Consider the following 17,506-nt stretch of genomic DNA (forward strand, 5'->3'; position numbering starts at 1 on the left):
ATTGGAATACTGCTAGATAGTTGCAGTAGATATAGAAACCAAACTTGTCCCTATTAGAGTTATGAAGATCAGAAAGGAGTACTTTATGCACCATTCTAGATATTGGTGGGATTGGTGGAAAAGCATACATGAGATCTGATTCCAGTTGAGCAGATAGGCAGTCTGAGCTGTTCCAAGTTTGCTGAGAAGAATGGAGAAAAACTTTTCTTTGCTAGTTCTCTGTTTTGTTCTGATGCAAACAGGTTTATCACTGGAGACCCCATTGATTGAACAGCTTGTTGGCTGTTGACTGCTGCAGAGACAATTTGTGTGGTTGAAACATGTTGGAGATTCCCAGAAGGTAGGTCACTTGCAGTGTGGCATCTTTGGTTGCCCATTCCCATATCTTTAGCACTTTTAGGCAGAGTCCTTGACCCTGTGCCTCCTTGTTTGTTTACACAAAACATGGCAACCTGGTTGTCGGTCTGAATGAGGATGGTCTTTCCCTTGAGCATTCGAGTAAAAGTTACTAGAGTGTATCTGATCACTCTCAATTCTAAGAGATTGATTTGAAACAGTTTGTCTTTTACAGAATGGACAAGTCCCTGAATCTGACGTGGGCTCCCCACTTTCTTGTTGAGGCATCCATTGCCAATGTTACTTGGTAAGGGGGGGAATCATAATGGAGCCCTCTCTTGAAGGGTGAGAGGGTCTCACCACCAGCATAGATCCCATTTCATTTCTATCGAAAACTGCCTTTTGTAGTCAGAGGCTGAGTAGGCTGGTCCCATTGAGATTGAAGACCCCACTGCAAATGTCACATATGCAGGTGAGAGCAGAGTTGCTTACATATAATAGGTATTCTCCTAGGACAGCAGGATGTTAGTCCTCACACATGGGTGACATCATCGGATGAAGCCCAGATCGGAAAACTTATGTCAAAGTTTCTGGAACTTTGACTAGGCACACTGAGCATGCCCAGCATGCCCTATACCACTTGTCCATGTGGGATCCTTCTTCAGTCTCATAACATAGAATTATAATAAAATTAAAAGAAAAAATAGGAGAAACCCAACTCTGCAGGGTAGCAGGTAGATTTCATGAAGATAACCACTGTTACAGATAAGCAACTCTACTTTCTCCTAGGACAAGCAGGATGGTAATCTTCACACATGGGTGAATCCCTAGCTACAGTCTGCTCCCCAACACAAAAGGGGACCAAGCAGCACCAACCAGGTGCCAACAGGCACAATCACCACAGTGCTGTTGGTAACAAAGGGGGAGACAGCCTGAACCCAAACAATGGGACCTAGGCAGGAAGATTTGGGTTCTATACCTCAAAGAGATTCTGAGGTACAGACTGGGCAAACCTAATGTCACGTTGGCCATCCCTATCCAGACAGTAGCGAGATGCGAACATGTGGAGAAAATTCCTCATCACAGCCCTGCAGATCTCCTCCACTGGAGCTGCTCACAAGTGGGCTACCAACATTGCCATGGTTCTGACAGAACGAGCCTTGACATGACCCCAAGATGCAGCCCCACCTGGGCATAACAGAAGGAGATGCAGTCTGCTAGCCAAATTGATAATATCTGTTCGGCAACGAAAACTCCCAGTCTATTCCTGTCAAAAGAAATAAAAAGTTGGGTGGACTGTCTATGGGCTTCTGTCCACTCGAGACAGAAGGCTAAGGCTCTCTTGCAATCCAAACTGTGCAGTGCTCATTCTCCTTGGTGAGAAAGAATGTTTTCAGGCAGGAACTAAGGGTGCATACACAAGTCCACCCTATCATGATAAAACTTGGTATAGGGTGGATAAGTTACTAAGACCTGGAGCTCGCTAACCCTGCATGCTGAAGTGACCACCACCAAAAATATGACCTTCCAGATCAGGTACTTCATGTCACAGGAGCACAGCGGCTCAAAGGGAGCTTTCATTAGCTGAGCTAGCACCATGTTGAGGTCCCAAGATACATCAGGAGGTATTAGGGGAGGCTTCAACTGAAGCAGGCCCCATATGAAGCATACAACTATGGGCTGTACAGAGATGGACATACCATATTTGTGGTTTGCACCAATTGTACTTAGATGAACTCTAAGGGAGTTGGTTTTCAAGCCAGCCTCCAATAGATGTAGAAGGTAATCAAGCAGTTTTTGTATGGGGCAAGAGAACGGATTTAAGGCCTTCTGCTCACACCAAATGGAAAACCTCCACCAATTCAGCCTGTAGGACTTTCTAGTGGAAGGCTTTCTAGAAGCCATTAGAACCTGAGACACATCTTCTGAAAGATCAAGTAGCTACAGGATCAGCCTCTTCACATCCAGGCTGTGAGCGACAGGGCCTGGAGGTTGGGATGCCGCAACCTGCCCTGATCTTGCGTGACGAGTTCTAGGAAAGTCCCCAGACTGATCGGTCTCCAGAAGGATAACTCCAGAAGGAGTGGAAACCAGATCTGTCTCGGCCAATGAGGGACTATGAGAATCATAGTCCCTCAGTCCTCTCAAAATTTCAGGAGAGTCTTAGTCACCAGAGGAATCTGAGGATACATATACAGAAGACCCTTGCCCCAATGGCGAGCAAAGGTGTCCAAGGCTGGCTCGCCATCTGACCTGAACAGGGAACAGAACTGAGACACCTTTCTGTTGCAGGAGGATGCAAAGAAGACCATGTCTGGATTTTCCCAAAGGCAGAAGATTCGATTCTCCACCCCCTGGTCCAGCGACCACTCGTGAGGTCTGAAGACCCGACTCAGTCTGTCCGCTATCATGTTCTCCATTCCTGCCAGAGATATTTCCCTAAGTACCATCTCATGGGACAGTGCTCAAGACCAGATGTGGACCGCTTCCTGACACAAGAGGTATGATCCTGTGCCTCCCTGCTTGTTGACATACCACATCACTACTTGGCTGTCTGATCAGGACAATTTTGTTGGACAGCCGATCTCTGAAAGCCCACAGAGTGTACCTGATCGCCCGAAGCTCCAGGAAGCTGATTTGACACTGTGCTTCCTGGGTGGACCATAGGCCCTAGGTACAGAGACCCTCTACATGAGCTCCACACCCCAAGGTGGACACATACGTGGTTAAGACAATTTGCAAAGGGGGAGTTTGGAACGATATCCCCCATTCCAAATTTGAGAGAACCCGCCACAGGACAAAGAGTCACAGAAAGACAGAGAGCTTTGGATGCAAGCCTTAAGGCTCTGGGTGGTCTGGTGCCACTGTGACCTCAGGGTCCATTGAGCTCTGTACATGTGTAAGTGTGCCAAGAGAGTAACATAGACGGTTATGGCCATGTGCTCCAAGTCCTTGGAGGCGGATTCTGCAGAGTCATCCTCCCAGGGGTCATACAGGGCTTCATCCTCTCTGTAATCCACAGGGGATGGAGGGCCCTCGTTGCTCAACCTTTGTCCAGAGACATCGGCACTGATGGTACCAGTGTCAGCAGAGGCTGCAGGCATTGGTGCTCCTGCTGGCTTCGATTGAGCTTCCTCCTTGAAGGAACAGACACTGAGCACTGGATCAGTTGGAGGAAGCATCGTTGCTCTGCCAGGAATCGATGGCTTCCCAGAAACCAAAGCCAATTGGGTTGGTAACATACCAATGAGCACATTGAGCCATTCCAGTAGTGGTTCCAGCAGGGAGAACGCGGGTATCGGCACCATTGGTGCTACTGGCTCGATGCCTCGCAGATCCCGCTCAACCACCAGCTGAACTCTGCACTCTAACTCCTCCTCAAATGTTGCTGATGCCAAAACCAACTGGGAGGCAGGAGGGGTAGCCAGATCTTCCTCGGATCCCCAAGGTGGATCGACGACTGACACCAGGACTGGTGGCGTCTGTTGCGGATCCTCGATAGAGGATGGGCACTCCTCGTCGTGGGGCCACTTTGGGGGCATCACAGTATGCACCGGCATCATCCCAAGCCCACCACTGTGCATTGAAGGTGGCTTGTACCAATGCTTCCTCGGCTTCCCTCGGTGCTCGGCCCGATCTTTCGCTGGTGCCAAGATTGATGACAATGAACCCAATGTCCTCAACCTGAAAGAGACTGACATGGGCCGGTCCCTGGTACCCCTATCCACTGGTGGCATCGTTGGGACCGACGGCCCTGCCAATGTCGATGGTTCGGTATCCATCGGTGCAGCTCCAAGGTGCTTCGGTGCCAATGCCGCTGATGCATGACTTTCTTGACCTGAAGAGCTTCTCCATCTTGAAGCGTCAAGCATGAGGGGTCATCTGGTCACACAAGCGATGACGCCATGCCGATACGAACACAAGGGAAAAAATGACAGGCGATGATGGCGAGCGACCGACACAAGTAGGCATTAAGGTACCACCACCACAGAGGGAACGGAAGTGAAAATAAACTTACCAAACCACCGAAAAACTTGACTGAAAGGCTAAGGGAAACCAAAGAGGGAACTGCATTGAAGAAAACACGTGAAAAAACGAAAATTAGCAATGGAAAAGTTTTCCAAGGCAATTTCAAAAGAAAAGCCATGGAAAAAAAAAAGAGACTGAAGAGGGACCCCGCATGGACGTGTGGTATAGGGCATGCTGGACATGCTCAGTGTGCCTAGTCATAGTTCCAGAAACTGTGACATACGTTTTCCATGTTGGACTCCATCCGATGATGTCACCCTTGTGTGAGGACTACCATCCTGCTTGTCCTAGGAGAATTAGAGGAACCAAATGGATCCTGCTACCATATGGCCGAGAACAACTATTAATTTCTGGTTGTCATCTGATGTGTGTGCAGCAGTCTGCATACTAGTGACTTGAGAGTAGTCGCGCAATCTAAGGGAAGGAATGCTCTATCCCATAGAGTATCTATTCATGCGCCAATGAACTTGATTCTCTGAGTGGGAAATTAGAGCTGACTTCTTAAAATTGATTAGGAATCCCAGGGACTGCAGAAGTTGTATCGATGTTTGAAATGAGTTTAGCAACCCTTCCTGGGAATTTACTGTCACTAGTCAGTCATTCAGGAGAACGACAAACAGTCTAGGTTTTCAGGATATCCACAATGAATATGCGTGAGATAGATCTGCATGCACTACCTCCATTGTATGCAAATGTACCTCACACATATTCTTTGTGGATATCCTGAAAACCTGATCTATTTGTGGCTCTCAAGGACTGGAGTTGGCCACCTCTGGATTAGTTACACAATTCCAAACCCTGGAGATTTTTGTACCTCATACTTTAAAATAATTTTTTTTTACACATTTCTGATTTATGCATTTACATGTACAATCAAGCATTAACATGTATAAGAAATCACATATATAAATAAAAATACATTTCCACAATAAAAAAAGAAATAGCCAAATCAGGCTGTACTGCAAAGAATCAAAATAATGAAGGGGAGATCCAAAGAAAACCTAGGAGAATGAAAACCAAAGAAATAAGAAATTAGCAGTTTAAATCTAACAACAACAAACAAGTATCAAATCTTAACCTTCAACACACATAACTAAATTAGCCAGAACTCAGGCTTTTAGAATCTAAAAAAAACCTCCGCTGAGATGGTATAAAAAAAAAAAACAAACCACACACACTTGAAATCAGTCATTACAATTACACATTTACATGGAAAAAAAAAAAAAAAAAAAAGATGATCCCAGATCCAAGACCTCTTTATGCATTGCAAGAATATTCTTTCGCCGCTCCTGACTAGCTCTGCAAAGATCTGGAAAAATCCAGACCTTACAAGTCCATGAAATGTATCTGAGCCTTAAAAAAAATAAACTAAGCACTAGATCTCTAGCCTGAGGAAAAATAAAAAAGTCACAAGTGAAGCAACACTTTGTGAATCTTCCATCACTAAAGAGTCCAACATTTACGTGAGATCCACAAACGCCTAGTCTGAATGTAGTCTCAGTCTCCTGAATCACAGGAACTTTAAATGAAGACAAAAACATTAATTTATTTATAGAAGGTAAAGCTTCTTAAAAATATCTTAAGAATTTCTCCCATATATTTCTTGAAAGTTTCACAAGTGAAATAATTGATAACTTAGGAAAAATCAACACTCGAGTTCAAAATCCTTATGTTTCCCAAATTCTCCAGTCTTTGATGAATGACATTTTTATCTTGCACCAAATGTTGCCTGAACTGAAGATAACGGACTAGTGTTAAGCTCCAAAGTCTCAATTCTAACTGCTTGCACTCAGTGTTTTCCTGGGTGCAAAGTCTAGCGTGAATGTCCATGGTAAATATACGTATTAATGACAAAGACATGCAAAGATACCACAAGTCCCCAAATATCATCAAGAGACTGTAGCTGGTTTGTCTGGAAAGGATCTATTGTTTAAAAAGTCTAAAGCTGGGGGGAGCGTGACGTCACGCTGTGAGATGGCCGCTTGATCTCCGAGCTCCCGCCGTGACCCTTCCAGATCCGCCGCAATCTGCGCCCCTATTGCTCATCCTGACCTCATATAGCACTGTGAGTTCGCCCTGCATTCATCATGACTAGTAAGAAAAAAATTTTGGATCTACAGCGCTTCGCTTACCAGAAAGAGAGCAGTAAAGATGCGGCCTGCTCGTCGGCAGGGGAGGATGAAGCCCAAGATGGCGGAGACTCGCGCGCTTTGTCACCAGAGCCGAGTCCGTCCGATCCCACACTGGATGACGGCGTACTGACTGAGCATCCGACCAGGGCCGAATTTCGAGAATGGTTTGCCGGTATCAGATCAGATCTGAAAGCGTATCGTCAGGAAGTATTTACCCGAGTCGAGGAAGTAAGGGAAGATCTCACGGCCCTAGGGCACCGGGTTGGTGACATAGACGTGCGGGTCGAGGGCCAGGCTGTGCAACTATCAGACCACAAAAATACGCTCGATACCATGCGTGCCGATAACGCCCAACTTACTGCAAAAATAGCCGACTTAGAAAATCGGGCGAGAAGGAGCAATCTCCGGTTCCGGGGTCTTGCAGAAACCTCGGGCCCCGAGGATTGTCACGCTCTGATACGTGAGTTTTGTCTTCATCTTCTCCGGGAGGCCTCGAAGGACGGCGATTTTGAACCCCCAGACATTCATTTTGATCGGGCACACAGAACTTTGAGAGCCCCGCAGAATAATCGCCCGCGAGACATCATAGTATGCTTCACCTCTTACCAGATTAAAGAGAGGATAGCATTGGCAGCACGAGAGAGGAACGAATGGACATGGGAAAACCATAAGGTCGCCGTTTTCCCTGATCTCTCCTTGGCTACGCTTCAGAGTCGGCAATCTTTTCGAGATGTCACTACCTTCTTGCGCAGTAAGTCAGTGAGGTACCGGTGGTCCCATCCATTCGGTTTATCCTTTTCCCATGACGGTATAACTCACAGATGCTTGACCCCAGAAGAAGCTATACCGGGACTCTCGAGTTTGGGCTTTGTGCCGCCGCAGCCCCCTTCTAAGACTCAGAGCGCCGCCTCTGCAAGGCCTCAGCACCCAGCGTGGCAGAGAGTTGGGAAGCGGAATAGCCGGCTTCGACGTCAATCTGGGGGTATATCTCCCGCACAAGGACTGGGATGACTTCCTTTATTGCTCTACACTGCGGAGAGGGTGTACTCAACCAATGCTAGGGTTTACCTATCATAATGCCATATGTCTTTACTTGCCTTGAAGTGCTTATAATGTTGCTAGATTGCGACTCGCCTGTTTTTTTTTCTTTTTACTGTATGAAAGTTGTATGTTGTGGGTCTGGGGGGGGGGGGGGAGCCTCCATCTCATGTATCTGTGACCTCCTGTATTCTCCCCTGTTTGGAATGGGAGTTCGTCTGCCTGGAGGCTATGGCAGACAAGGTACTAGGGGAACTCAGGTTTGTCTGTGTTCTCATGGGGAGCATGCTATTGTGATTATTGTGTTTTTATGCTACTGTGCCTGTCGATGTTCCACTCCTCCATGTTGCATATTTTTTGCTAATGGCAGGATGTTTCCTTTTTCTTTTCCATCTCATGCTATGCTATGATTCTCTGGCCGACTTATGAACCCCTTACAATACTTATCCCACTTTTCCCTTTTTTGGTGGTTATCCGCTGTGGGCTCTCGGGTTCCAGTGTACCGTTTTGGCGCCTGGAGTTCGCCTTTACCAGGTAAATGGCTACGATAAAAGTATTATCGTTGAATGTTAAAGGATTCAACACTCCCCAGAAGAGATCCCTCTTTTTTAGAGAGACAAGGACATCTACTCCTGATATTGTTTTGGTGCAGGAAACACACTTAACCCGCAGATACGAAGCCTTATTGAAGTCCCCTAATTATCCATACCAATACTTCTCTGCGGCAAATAAACAGGCAAAGTATGCAGGGGTTGGCATCCTTTTTTCCTCCCAGATGGTATTTGAATGTAAGCAGGTGGTTTCGGACCCCCAGGGTCGTTACCTATTGCTAAATATTTCCATGTTTGGTCATGATTTTTCATTACTTAATGTCTATGCCCCTAACAGGGAGCAGGCTGCTTTCTTTAGACAATTGCATAGGGTTCTTCTTCAACACTCCTCGGGGCATCTCATTGTGGGGGGAGACTTTAATGTGCCTCTCTCTCCTTCCTTGGACACCTCTAAGGGTTTCACTCATACAGCTCAGACACATACCAGAGCTCTTAAAGCCCTTATGTCTGATCATAATTTAATAGACTCCTGGAGATCCACCTTCCCACACTCCAGGTCCTACTCGTTTTATTCTAAACCGCATGATTCTTATACCCGCATTGACTACTTGTTGGTAGACAAAAATTTATTTCATATGATCCGTAATCCTGAGGTGGGAATTGTGACGTGGTCCGATCATGCCCCTGTCTCTCTGCGCCTCTGTATCCCTATTGGAGATTATGGTCGTAGGTATTGGCGACTCAATGACTCCCTTTTACAGGACCCACAGTTTTTACAGTCCTCCACGGAGGTGATTCGAGATTACTTCACTACCAATGTGGGATCCGTCTCCTCTCCAATTATGGTTTGGGATTGCTTCAAATCCTATATTAGGGGTCATTTTATTTCCTATGCCTCGTATGCTAAGAAACTGAAGGAGGCGGCCTGTTTTCGCTTACGGGATCGCATTGCGGATCTCACGAATCGCCATTGCCTTTCTCGCTCCAAGAGTATTCTGTCCCAGCTCACCAAAAGCAGAGACGAGTTGCATAGGCTTGAATTGGATCACATTACGCACTCCCTGAATCTCACTAGACAAACCCACTTTGAGGGAGGAAACAAGGCTGGAAAAGTGTTGGCCCACCAGCTAAAAAAACAGTCTTTTCAAAATCATATCCTCAAAATCAAAAATGAAAAGGGAAAGATTGAAACAGCCAGCTCGGCCATTACACAGCAATTCATTAAGTTTTACCGTGATCTTTACTTAGCGGAAACTCATATCTCATCAGCGGATATACTCCGCTATCTCCAAATGCTTCCCCTGCCTCGCCTCACACAGGAAATGCGTGACCGTTTAAATGCGGACATCACGACTCCGGAGATCTTGGAGGTTATAAAAACCCTTAAGGTGGGCAAGGCCCCGGGTCCCGATGGACTTACAGCCAAATTTTATAAATCTTTCAAACATGTCCTAGCTCCCCACCTACAGAGCCATTTTAATTACCTACGGGAGGGGGGATCCCTGCCCTCGGACTCTAATACCGCTGGTATTACTATTATAGCCAAGCCTGGGAGGGACCCGGCCTTATGTGCCTCGTACCGGCCGATTTCATTGATAAATTTGGACCTTAAAATCTTAGCCAAAATCATGGCTGACAGGCTAAACTGCTTTATAGCACGCATTATTCATCCTGACCAGGCTGGATTCATACCTGGCCGTATGGCTAGCGACAATGTGCGCAAAATCATTAACATTATCTGGGGTGTCTCACATCGCCGGATTGATCATCTCCTTCTGGCCATCGATGCAGAAAAGGCCTTTGACATGGTCCACTGGCCCTTTTTATTTCACGTACTACAGGAAATGGATTTTGGCCCTTTTTTTCACAATTGGATTCAAGCCCTGTATTCCAACCCCTTAGCCAGTATCAAAATCAATGGCAGATATACTGATCCTTTCCCGGTGCGAAGGGGGACGAGGCAGGGCTGTCCCTTGTCTCCTTTACTATTCGCCATATTCCTTGAACCTCTGGCCATTTCTATTAGAGCTAATGGAGGGGTACAAGGATTTTCTACTCCCACATGCGAATCCAAACTGTCTTTATTTGCTGACGACATTATTTTCACGGTGGGTAGTCCCCTCCTGACTCTCCCGGTTCTTGAACAGGAGTTGGCACAGTTTAGTGCTGTCTCCGGTTTTAAAATCAACTGGGACAAGTCAGAAATCTTGAATGTAACATGTCCTCCTGCAATGGTTGATATCTTGAAAGAAAGACATGCCTTTCGGTGGGCCACACACAAACTCAAATATCTTGGGGTATATCTTAGTAATAATATATCAGAACTGTTCCCACTTAATTATGTTCCCTTAATTAAGAAAATTGATGTAGATCTCGAACAATGGAATGCACTTCCCCTTACCTGGGTTGGACGTCTGGCCACCATCAAGATGAACGTCCTACCGAGGTTCCTGTATCTCTTTCAGACTTTACCTATTATGGTGGGCCGCTCCACTCTGCTCCAATGGCAAAGAAAACTGCTGCGTTTCCTTTGGAGACACCGACCACCACGAGTAGCACAAAAAATTCTCTATCAATCAAAATCTTCGGGAGGTCTGGGTCTCCCTAATTTGACTTGGTATTATGCGGCTGCACAGCTTCGACCTATCATCGACTGGCACGGCTCGGCCTCTGTTAAACCATGGGTCACTCTGGAACAAGCATGGACAACCCCAGCGCCCCTTGCTTCAATTCTCTGGCAACCTGCTCACACCTGGCGCACAAACCTTCAGTTAACTCCATGCACAAGACAGACCTATAATGTGTGGAAGCAGTGGAAGTCTAAGCTTGTGGGCCAATATGACTACCATTCTCTTACTTTTTTGTTCCACAACAATGCATTCCCCGCAGGCCTTCCTGCTAAGGCTTATGCCCTCTGGAAATCTCACGACATCTCTTGTGTTCAAAAGGTTTTACAAAGAGATACCCTTTTACCTTTTTCCACCCTACAAGAGACATACCAGCTTCCTTCAGTGGAATTCTTGCCTTACATGCAGTTACGTCACTTCCTACTTCATGTTCAAAAGAAGGGACTATTGGCCCCCACACGCTCCATGTTTGAAGGTTATTGTGACAATCCTAAAATTACAGGGGGTCTTATCTCCAAAATCTATCAACTCCTAGCAGCGCAACCGTTTAGCAAACACACTCACATGGCTGCCTGGGAATCTGATCTTCAGATTTCTGTCTCTGAAGAGGACTGGTCCGCCATATTCTCTACTGTTTCTCGTGGGAATATTTCAGCCAGGATTATTGAAGCCAATTACAAGATTTTATATCGGTGGCATTTGACACCCGTCAGGTTGCATCGCTACTACCCCAGAGTGGATCCTCACTGTTGGCGTAATTGCCACCACGTTGGGACATACCTGCATATGTGGTGGGACTGTAAATTTATTAAGCCTCTGTAGTCTTATGTCTCCCAGCTATTGTTCGATCTATTCAAACAGCCTTGCCTTTTGTCTCCGGCACAGGCGCTCCTCTTCTTCAAGGACCCTTCTCTTCCTACGGAGGCCCAAACATTAACACAACAAATCTGCACGGCTACTCGAATGGAGATTGCTTACCATTGGAAACGGCCTCAACCACCCACATCGGATGAACTACTACAACGTCTGGATAAGGCCTGCACTCTTTATCGCCTCACAGCGCTGAAATATCATCGACTTGCCACATTTAATAGAATCTGGGAACCCTATATCTGCTGGAGACCATTAACTTTTACGTTTTAGTTTTTGGACGACATCCACAAGCCTACCCTTACTGATCTTTACCATATTAACTGAGTTACTTGGAGCATCGCTCAGAGATGTGTTGACAGTACATAGCATGCAGGGGGGGGGAGGGGGGGGGGAGGGTATATACGGTTTTCATTCATCTGATGTTGTATTGCGTTTTATTGCTTATCAGATAACTTGCTGTTGTGTCTGACCTTGTTTTTCTGTTTGCTATGTTTATCTCGGCAATAAAAGTGTTAATAAAAAAAAAAAAAAAAAGTCTAAAGCTGCCAAAACCTTGAAGAGAACAACTCTATTCTTTGGTTTTCATTCTCCTATTCACTCAAACTGAAGTCCCCCAAAGTTCAAATTTGCAGCTGACTCACCAGCACTAGCCTGACTTCCTGATCCAGACTGAAAAGTTAGCTGGATAAACTGCAAAAGATTTAGGCTCACATTCCTTGATGTAATCGGCGAAGCGCTTTTAGTGATTCGCTCAAGCCCCATTAGTCCACCGGTACTGGCACATCCAACTTCAGCATTGGAGCAAAAGGAGTTGGAGGTGCAGAATTTTAGAAAGCTGGCCTTTGGCCTATTTGTGTTTTTTCCAAGGCCAAGCTAAACCTTATTGTATAGATCTCATAGAATTTGCTTACTGTCAGCAATAAAATATTTAGAGAAGCAAACACTGTACATAGGCAGAAATTATTATTCATTAGGTACAGAAACTGCTAGAAATACAGATAAGAAATAGATCTTTTACTGATTAAAAGCTGAGTTTTACCTTAAATGGAAATACATCATGTTGCGAGTAAGACCATCCAAATATGCAAAGTTCCAATTAACAACTATATATATTAAATAATGAAATATTGTTTAATGTTGAGCAATTGAAATGATCTATTGGTTTGTATTTCCTGATTTCTTTAGATCAGTATCTGGAACTGTGTTATCTTCTTACATATAAGTAAATGAAAGAAATATTACTGGAGTCGCTAAGTGTGTTTACTCTCTAATAAACCTAGCCTAAGGGGGTCTGGTAGGGCTTCATGGAGTGCCCGGATTGTGGCAGTTTCAACAGTTTTTGGTGCATTGGCGAATTGTTGGAAAGCCAAATTGAATCAAAGAAACCTTTTAATTTTTTTTCTGTCATCCCATATCCAATCTCTCCCCTACAAATTGCCTCCCGCTTCCCTCTTCGGTAATCTTTCTGGCTCGGGGTTTCCTTTTTTTTTTTTTTTGCTCATGTAATATGATTCTCCTCTCTTCATTCCTCATGATTGCCTTTTCTTTTTGTTTTGTTTGCCATGCTCGTCCTGTTCCTTTGGTGAGTTATTTTTCTCCTCTATCTGCATTGCCTGGTTTTGAGGTTTTGGCCCTCGGCCAGTGGAAAAAAAAGGGGTGGGGGAGTTCTTGCCCTGTGGGTTAGAGTCCCATCTGGCCTGCCCTACATCCCTTTCTTATTTCTTTAACTATATTGGTATTTAGAACCTCCCTCTAGTGTTCAGGAGTGATCCTACCCTGTGGGTTAGAGTCCCATCTGGATTGCAGGTTTTGTTGGCAACTATTCGTGGGCGAAAATCCCAGAGTGCTGAAAGAACTGAAAAATGAAATTGCAGACCTACTGTTGGTAATCTGTAAACTCAGCTACGGTACCTGAAGATTGGAAGGTGGCCAATGTAACGCCAATTTTTTAAAAAAGTGAATAGTGGAGTGCCCCAGGGATCTGTAATAGGACTGCTGGTTTTTAACATGTACATAAATGACCTAGATATGGGAATGATCCTTGAGGTGATCAAATTTACTGATATAAAATTATTCAAAGTTGTTAAATGACAAGAGAATTGTGAGAAATTGCAAGAGGACCTTGCAAGACTTGGAGACTGAGCATCCAAATGGCAGATGACAATTAATGTGGACAAGTACAAAGTGATGAATGTAGAGTAGAGCAACCCAAATTATAGCTACATAATGCAAAGGTTCCATTTTGGGAGTCACAATCCAGGAAAAGGATCTAGGAGTCTTTGTGGATAATATGTTGCAAGCCTCTGCTCAGTGTGTGGCGGCAACCAAGAAAGCAAATTGAATGCTAGAATGTTTAGGAAAGGAATGGAGAATAAAACAGAGTACTGTATATCATAATGCCTCTGTATTGCTCCATGGTGCGACCACATCTTAAGTATTATGTGCAGTTCTGGTCACCATATCTCAAAGAAAACACAGCAGAATTAGAAAAGATACAGAAAAGGACAACCAAAATGATAAAGGGGATTGAACAATTCCGCTTTGAAGAAAGGCTAAAGAGGTTAGGATGCTTCATTTTGGAGAAGAGATGGCTGAGGAGAGCTACGATAGAGGTCTATAAAATAATGAGTGGAGTAGAATGAGTAAACCATTAGGTCCACTATCATGTAGGGCCAGTAAAAGTATTCTCACCCAAAGAAATATGAAGATGTTTACAGTAAATCACAAAAGAAACAAACCTCATGAAATTTAAAAGCACCAAAAAAAAAAAAAAAGTCTACAATCATTTAATTTGTTCAGCCACTACAGAATCTGCAGCTTCTATAACAATGATTAAAGGGTCTTTTCGCACCTCAGTCAGTTTGTTATTAGAGTATATAAAAGGGACTTGGTGTAGTTGCAGAGGTCATGTACTACAATATTATGTTGGTCTGACAATTCAATATTCTTCTTTTCCCCAGGATCCATATAAAACTTTTAGAACGCTGGATATTCAAAAGCAGGAGAAATGTCTCAAAGCTAACGTTTCCCAGTCGCTCACCGCTCAGTACAAGCTCAATACAACTTTTCTTTAGTTTAACGCAAGCTGAATCCATTTGCAACAATCCACAAATGTAACCTCTTAATAAAGTTGGTTAAATTACTTTTCAGACCAGTTACAGAAGCAGCTGCACTAGACAGTATTAAATCAAACATTTTCTATGTAAATTCTACAAAATATCAAGCTGAACAAGAAATGTATTTTGCATTGTGTTGCAAAGGACTGGAATAAGCACTCAAGAAAATAAAAAAAGAAAATAGCAAAAGATTAGTTACCTATTGTAGACAAATGTGCAGCTGTTAATGTCTACCCCACAGACAGAATACCTGGACTACCAGAGAGCTACCGACCCTTGGGACTATGGAATGCAGTGGCATAAACAAGGACATCATTGGATAACCTTAATTCAAAGGTAAACAGGTAAGCTCAGGGAAACCTTCCATAAAAGGGGGGAAAAAAAATTAACTCTTGCATGGTAGAGATTGTATGAAAAAGGGAAAAGCATTACATGACTTAATACTTTCTACAAACACTTTAGTTCTTTAAGCATTAGCTCTGCCTTGGTAATTATGTACACCATTTGCCAAAAACAAAGATTACCAGCTCCCAGTTTCCTCAGTCTTAAGAGCAATAAACATCCCACATTGATCAAATTTACATCCTAACTTAAAACAAAGGTGTTGGGTTATGTTATACTCATTCTAGCCCTCCCCCTCCTCTCCCCCACCAGAACCCTGCACTTAATCTGTCAATTGAAAAATCAAAACAAATCATTTTGTCAGAGCCAAGATTAAATTTCAGCACAATATGACAAAAGCAAACTGATTCTTTGTCTTAGGAAGAGGAGAACAAAGACTTAGTACACAATGTGTAATGCCTATGAGGATTTATGGTAATTAAGTAGGTTTCTCTTGAGGTTATGCCCTAAAATTCTCAGTCTTCCTCCTTTTAACAGTATAGATGCCAGGCTATAAATTTTGCTGCAACTCCACAAAATAAGCTTTGTTAGCCAGCACTGGAAGAAGATGCTTCTGATTTTAGAGCTGCACTGCAGAGAGCAGAGTCCCAGGGCAATGATAATATTCAGTGCTTGTAAGCGCTCTCCTCTCCACTGCCGTGCTCTGGACATTACAAACCAGACTATGTTAAACAGCAGATCACCTGGATAGCAAGAATTTAGGGTCCCCCCCAGTAGTTGAGACAAATCTAAGGGGCTAATATAGCAGGTGTTAAAGTGGCCTAGGCTTCCTGCTCTTTGTATTCTAGAAATATGCCCAAGTCAGTTACCATCCCTGTGGAAAAACCAGACCTGCAGTTAACGTGTGACCGTACAAGCAGGGCCGGCGGAAGCACTAGGCGAACTAGGCGATCGCCTAGGGCGCTGAGCATTAGGGGGCGCCGAGCCGCTGATGGCCAATGGCCGCCGGTGGACGTCATCCCAATAGCGGCTGAGCGGTGAACTACTGCTATGCTGTGTGCCGGATACACACAGCAAGAAGATCGGCAGGACCGTGGTACAGTCGCGTCTAAACATGCTGGTGCTCCTCCTCCTTCCTGCCCGCGCGGCTCCGGCAACATTTTTCTTCCGGGGCCGCGCGGGCAGGAAGGAGGAGGAGCATCAGCCAATGCAGGAACTTCTCCTCCTTCCTGCCCGCGCGGCCCCGGAAGAAAAATGTTGCCGGAGCCGCGCGGGCAGGAAGGAGGAGAAGTTCCTGCATTGGCTGATGCTCCTCCTCCTTCCTGCCCGCGCGGCCCCGGAAGAAAAATGTTGCCGGGGCCGCGCGGGCAGGAAGGAGGAGAAGTTCCTGCATTGGCTGATGCTCCTCCTCCTTCCTGCCCGCGCGGCCCCGGAAGAAAAATGTTGCCGGAGCCGCGCGGGCAGGAAAGAGGAGGAGCATCAGCCGCCTGCCGGAAGGAGGAGGAGCATCAGCCACGTGCAGAAGAGGATCAGCGCGGCTCGAGAAGACCGGGGCCGCTGCAGAGCCCATCCTGCAGTGGCCCGTGAAGAGGAGGCCCAGAGGTGAGAGAGAGACTGAGGGTTTGTACAGTGTGCATGTGTGCGTGTATGAGATGAGTTGAGAGACTGTGTGTGTGTGTGTGGGAGTGAAGACCTGAATGTTTGCAGAGACAGCATGGGAGAGCCTCTGTGTGTGTGAGAGATAGCATGTGATAGTGAGAGCCTGTGCTTGAGCAAGACAGCATGTAGGAGTGAGAGAGAGCCTGTGTGTGTGTGTGTGTGTGTGAGTCAGCATGTGACAGTGAGAGCCTGTGTGTAGGAATGATTGTATGAGAGAGAGCATGTGACAGTGAGAGCCTGTGTGTAGGAATGATTGTATGAGAGAGAGCATGTGACAGTGAGAACCTGTGCTTGAGCAAGACAGCATGTGGGAGTGAGAGTTAGACAGCATGTGCAAGAGAGAGACTGTGTATAAATGATTGTATGAGGGACAGCATGTGAGAATGAGTGCCTGTGTATGTGTGAGAGAGAAAGCGTGTGAGAATGAGAACCTGACTGTGTGTTTGAGGGAAGCAGACAGATGGAGAGAAAAGAAATATGTTATAAAAGGAATTGGCAAAAAAATAAGAAAGGGAAGGTGGAAAAAAAAAAAGCCTGTGACCAACCGATTAGAAAACTAAGATCAGACAGCAAATGTAAAAAGAAATAAATTACTTTTTACTGATTGGCACATGTAATCTTTGGGAATGTGCAAGAGTAGCACTTTCTCTATGCGGATCTCACAATGTACGAGATCAGCATAGAGGAACTGGAAGCCCATGGGGCCTGCACAGAGGAGGCAGCAGAATGTGCTTCAGTGCCAATAGCAGCAATCAGCACCTCCGCAATAGCCATACAGCAGCAGTGACAGTGGCAGCAGAAGA

At 45.2% G+C, this 17,506-nt stretch overlaps 1 protein-coding gene across 7 annotated transcripts in view; it reads right to left on the reverse strand.

Annotated features, from left to right (window-relative positions):
• ACSL1 (acyl-CoA synthetase long chain family member 1) overlaps positions 1-17,506 on the reverse strand; it is a 292,962-nt gene that overhangs the window by 246,354 nt on the left and 29,102 nt on the right. The window contains exon 1 of one of the 7 annotated variants that reach the window (XM_029585809.1): positions 14,902-15,009. The exons of the other annotated variants lie outside the window; for them this stretch is intronic. The gene's annotated coding sequence lies outside the window, so the exon portion shown is untranslated. Of the gene's footprint in view, positions 1-14,901; positions 15,010-17,506 lie in introns of those variants that run through there. 7 annotated transcript variants of the gene reach the window in all.

Source organism: Rhinatrema bivittatum, chromosome 1 (assembly GCF_901001135.1).
Source record: "Rhinatrema bivittatum chromosome 1, aRhiBiv1.1, whole genome shotgun sequence".
Taxonomy (NCBI): Eukaryota; Metazoa; Chordata; class Amphibia; order Gymnophiona; family Rhinatrematidae; genus Rhinatrema; species Rhinatrema bivittatum.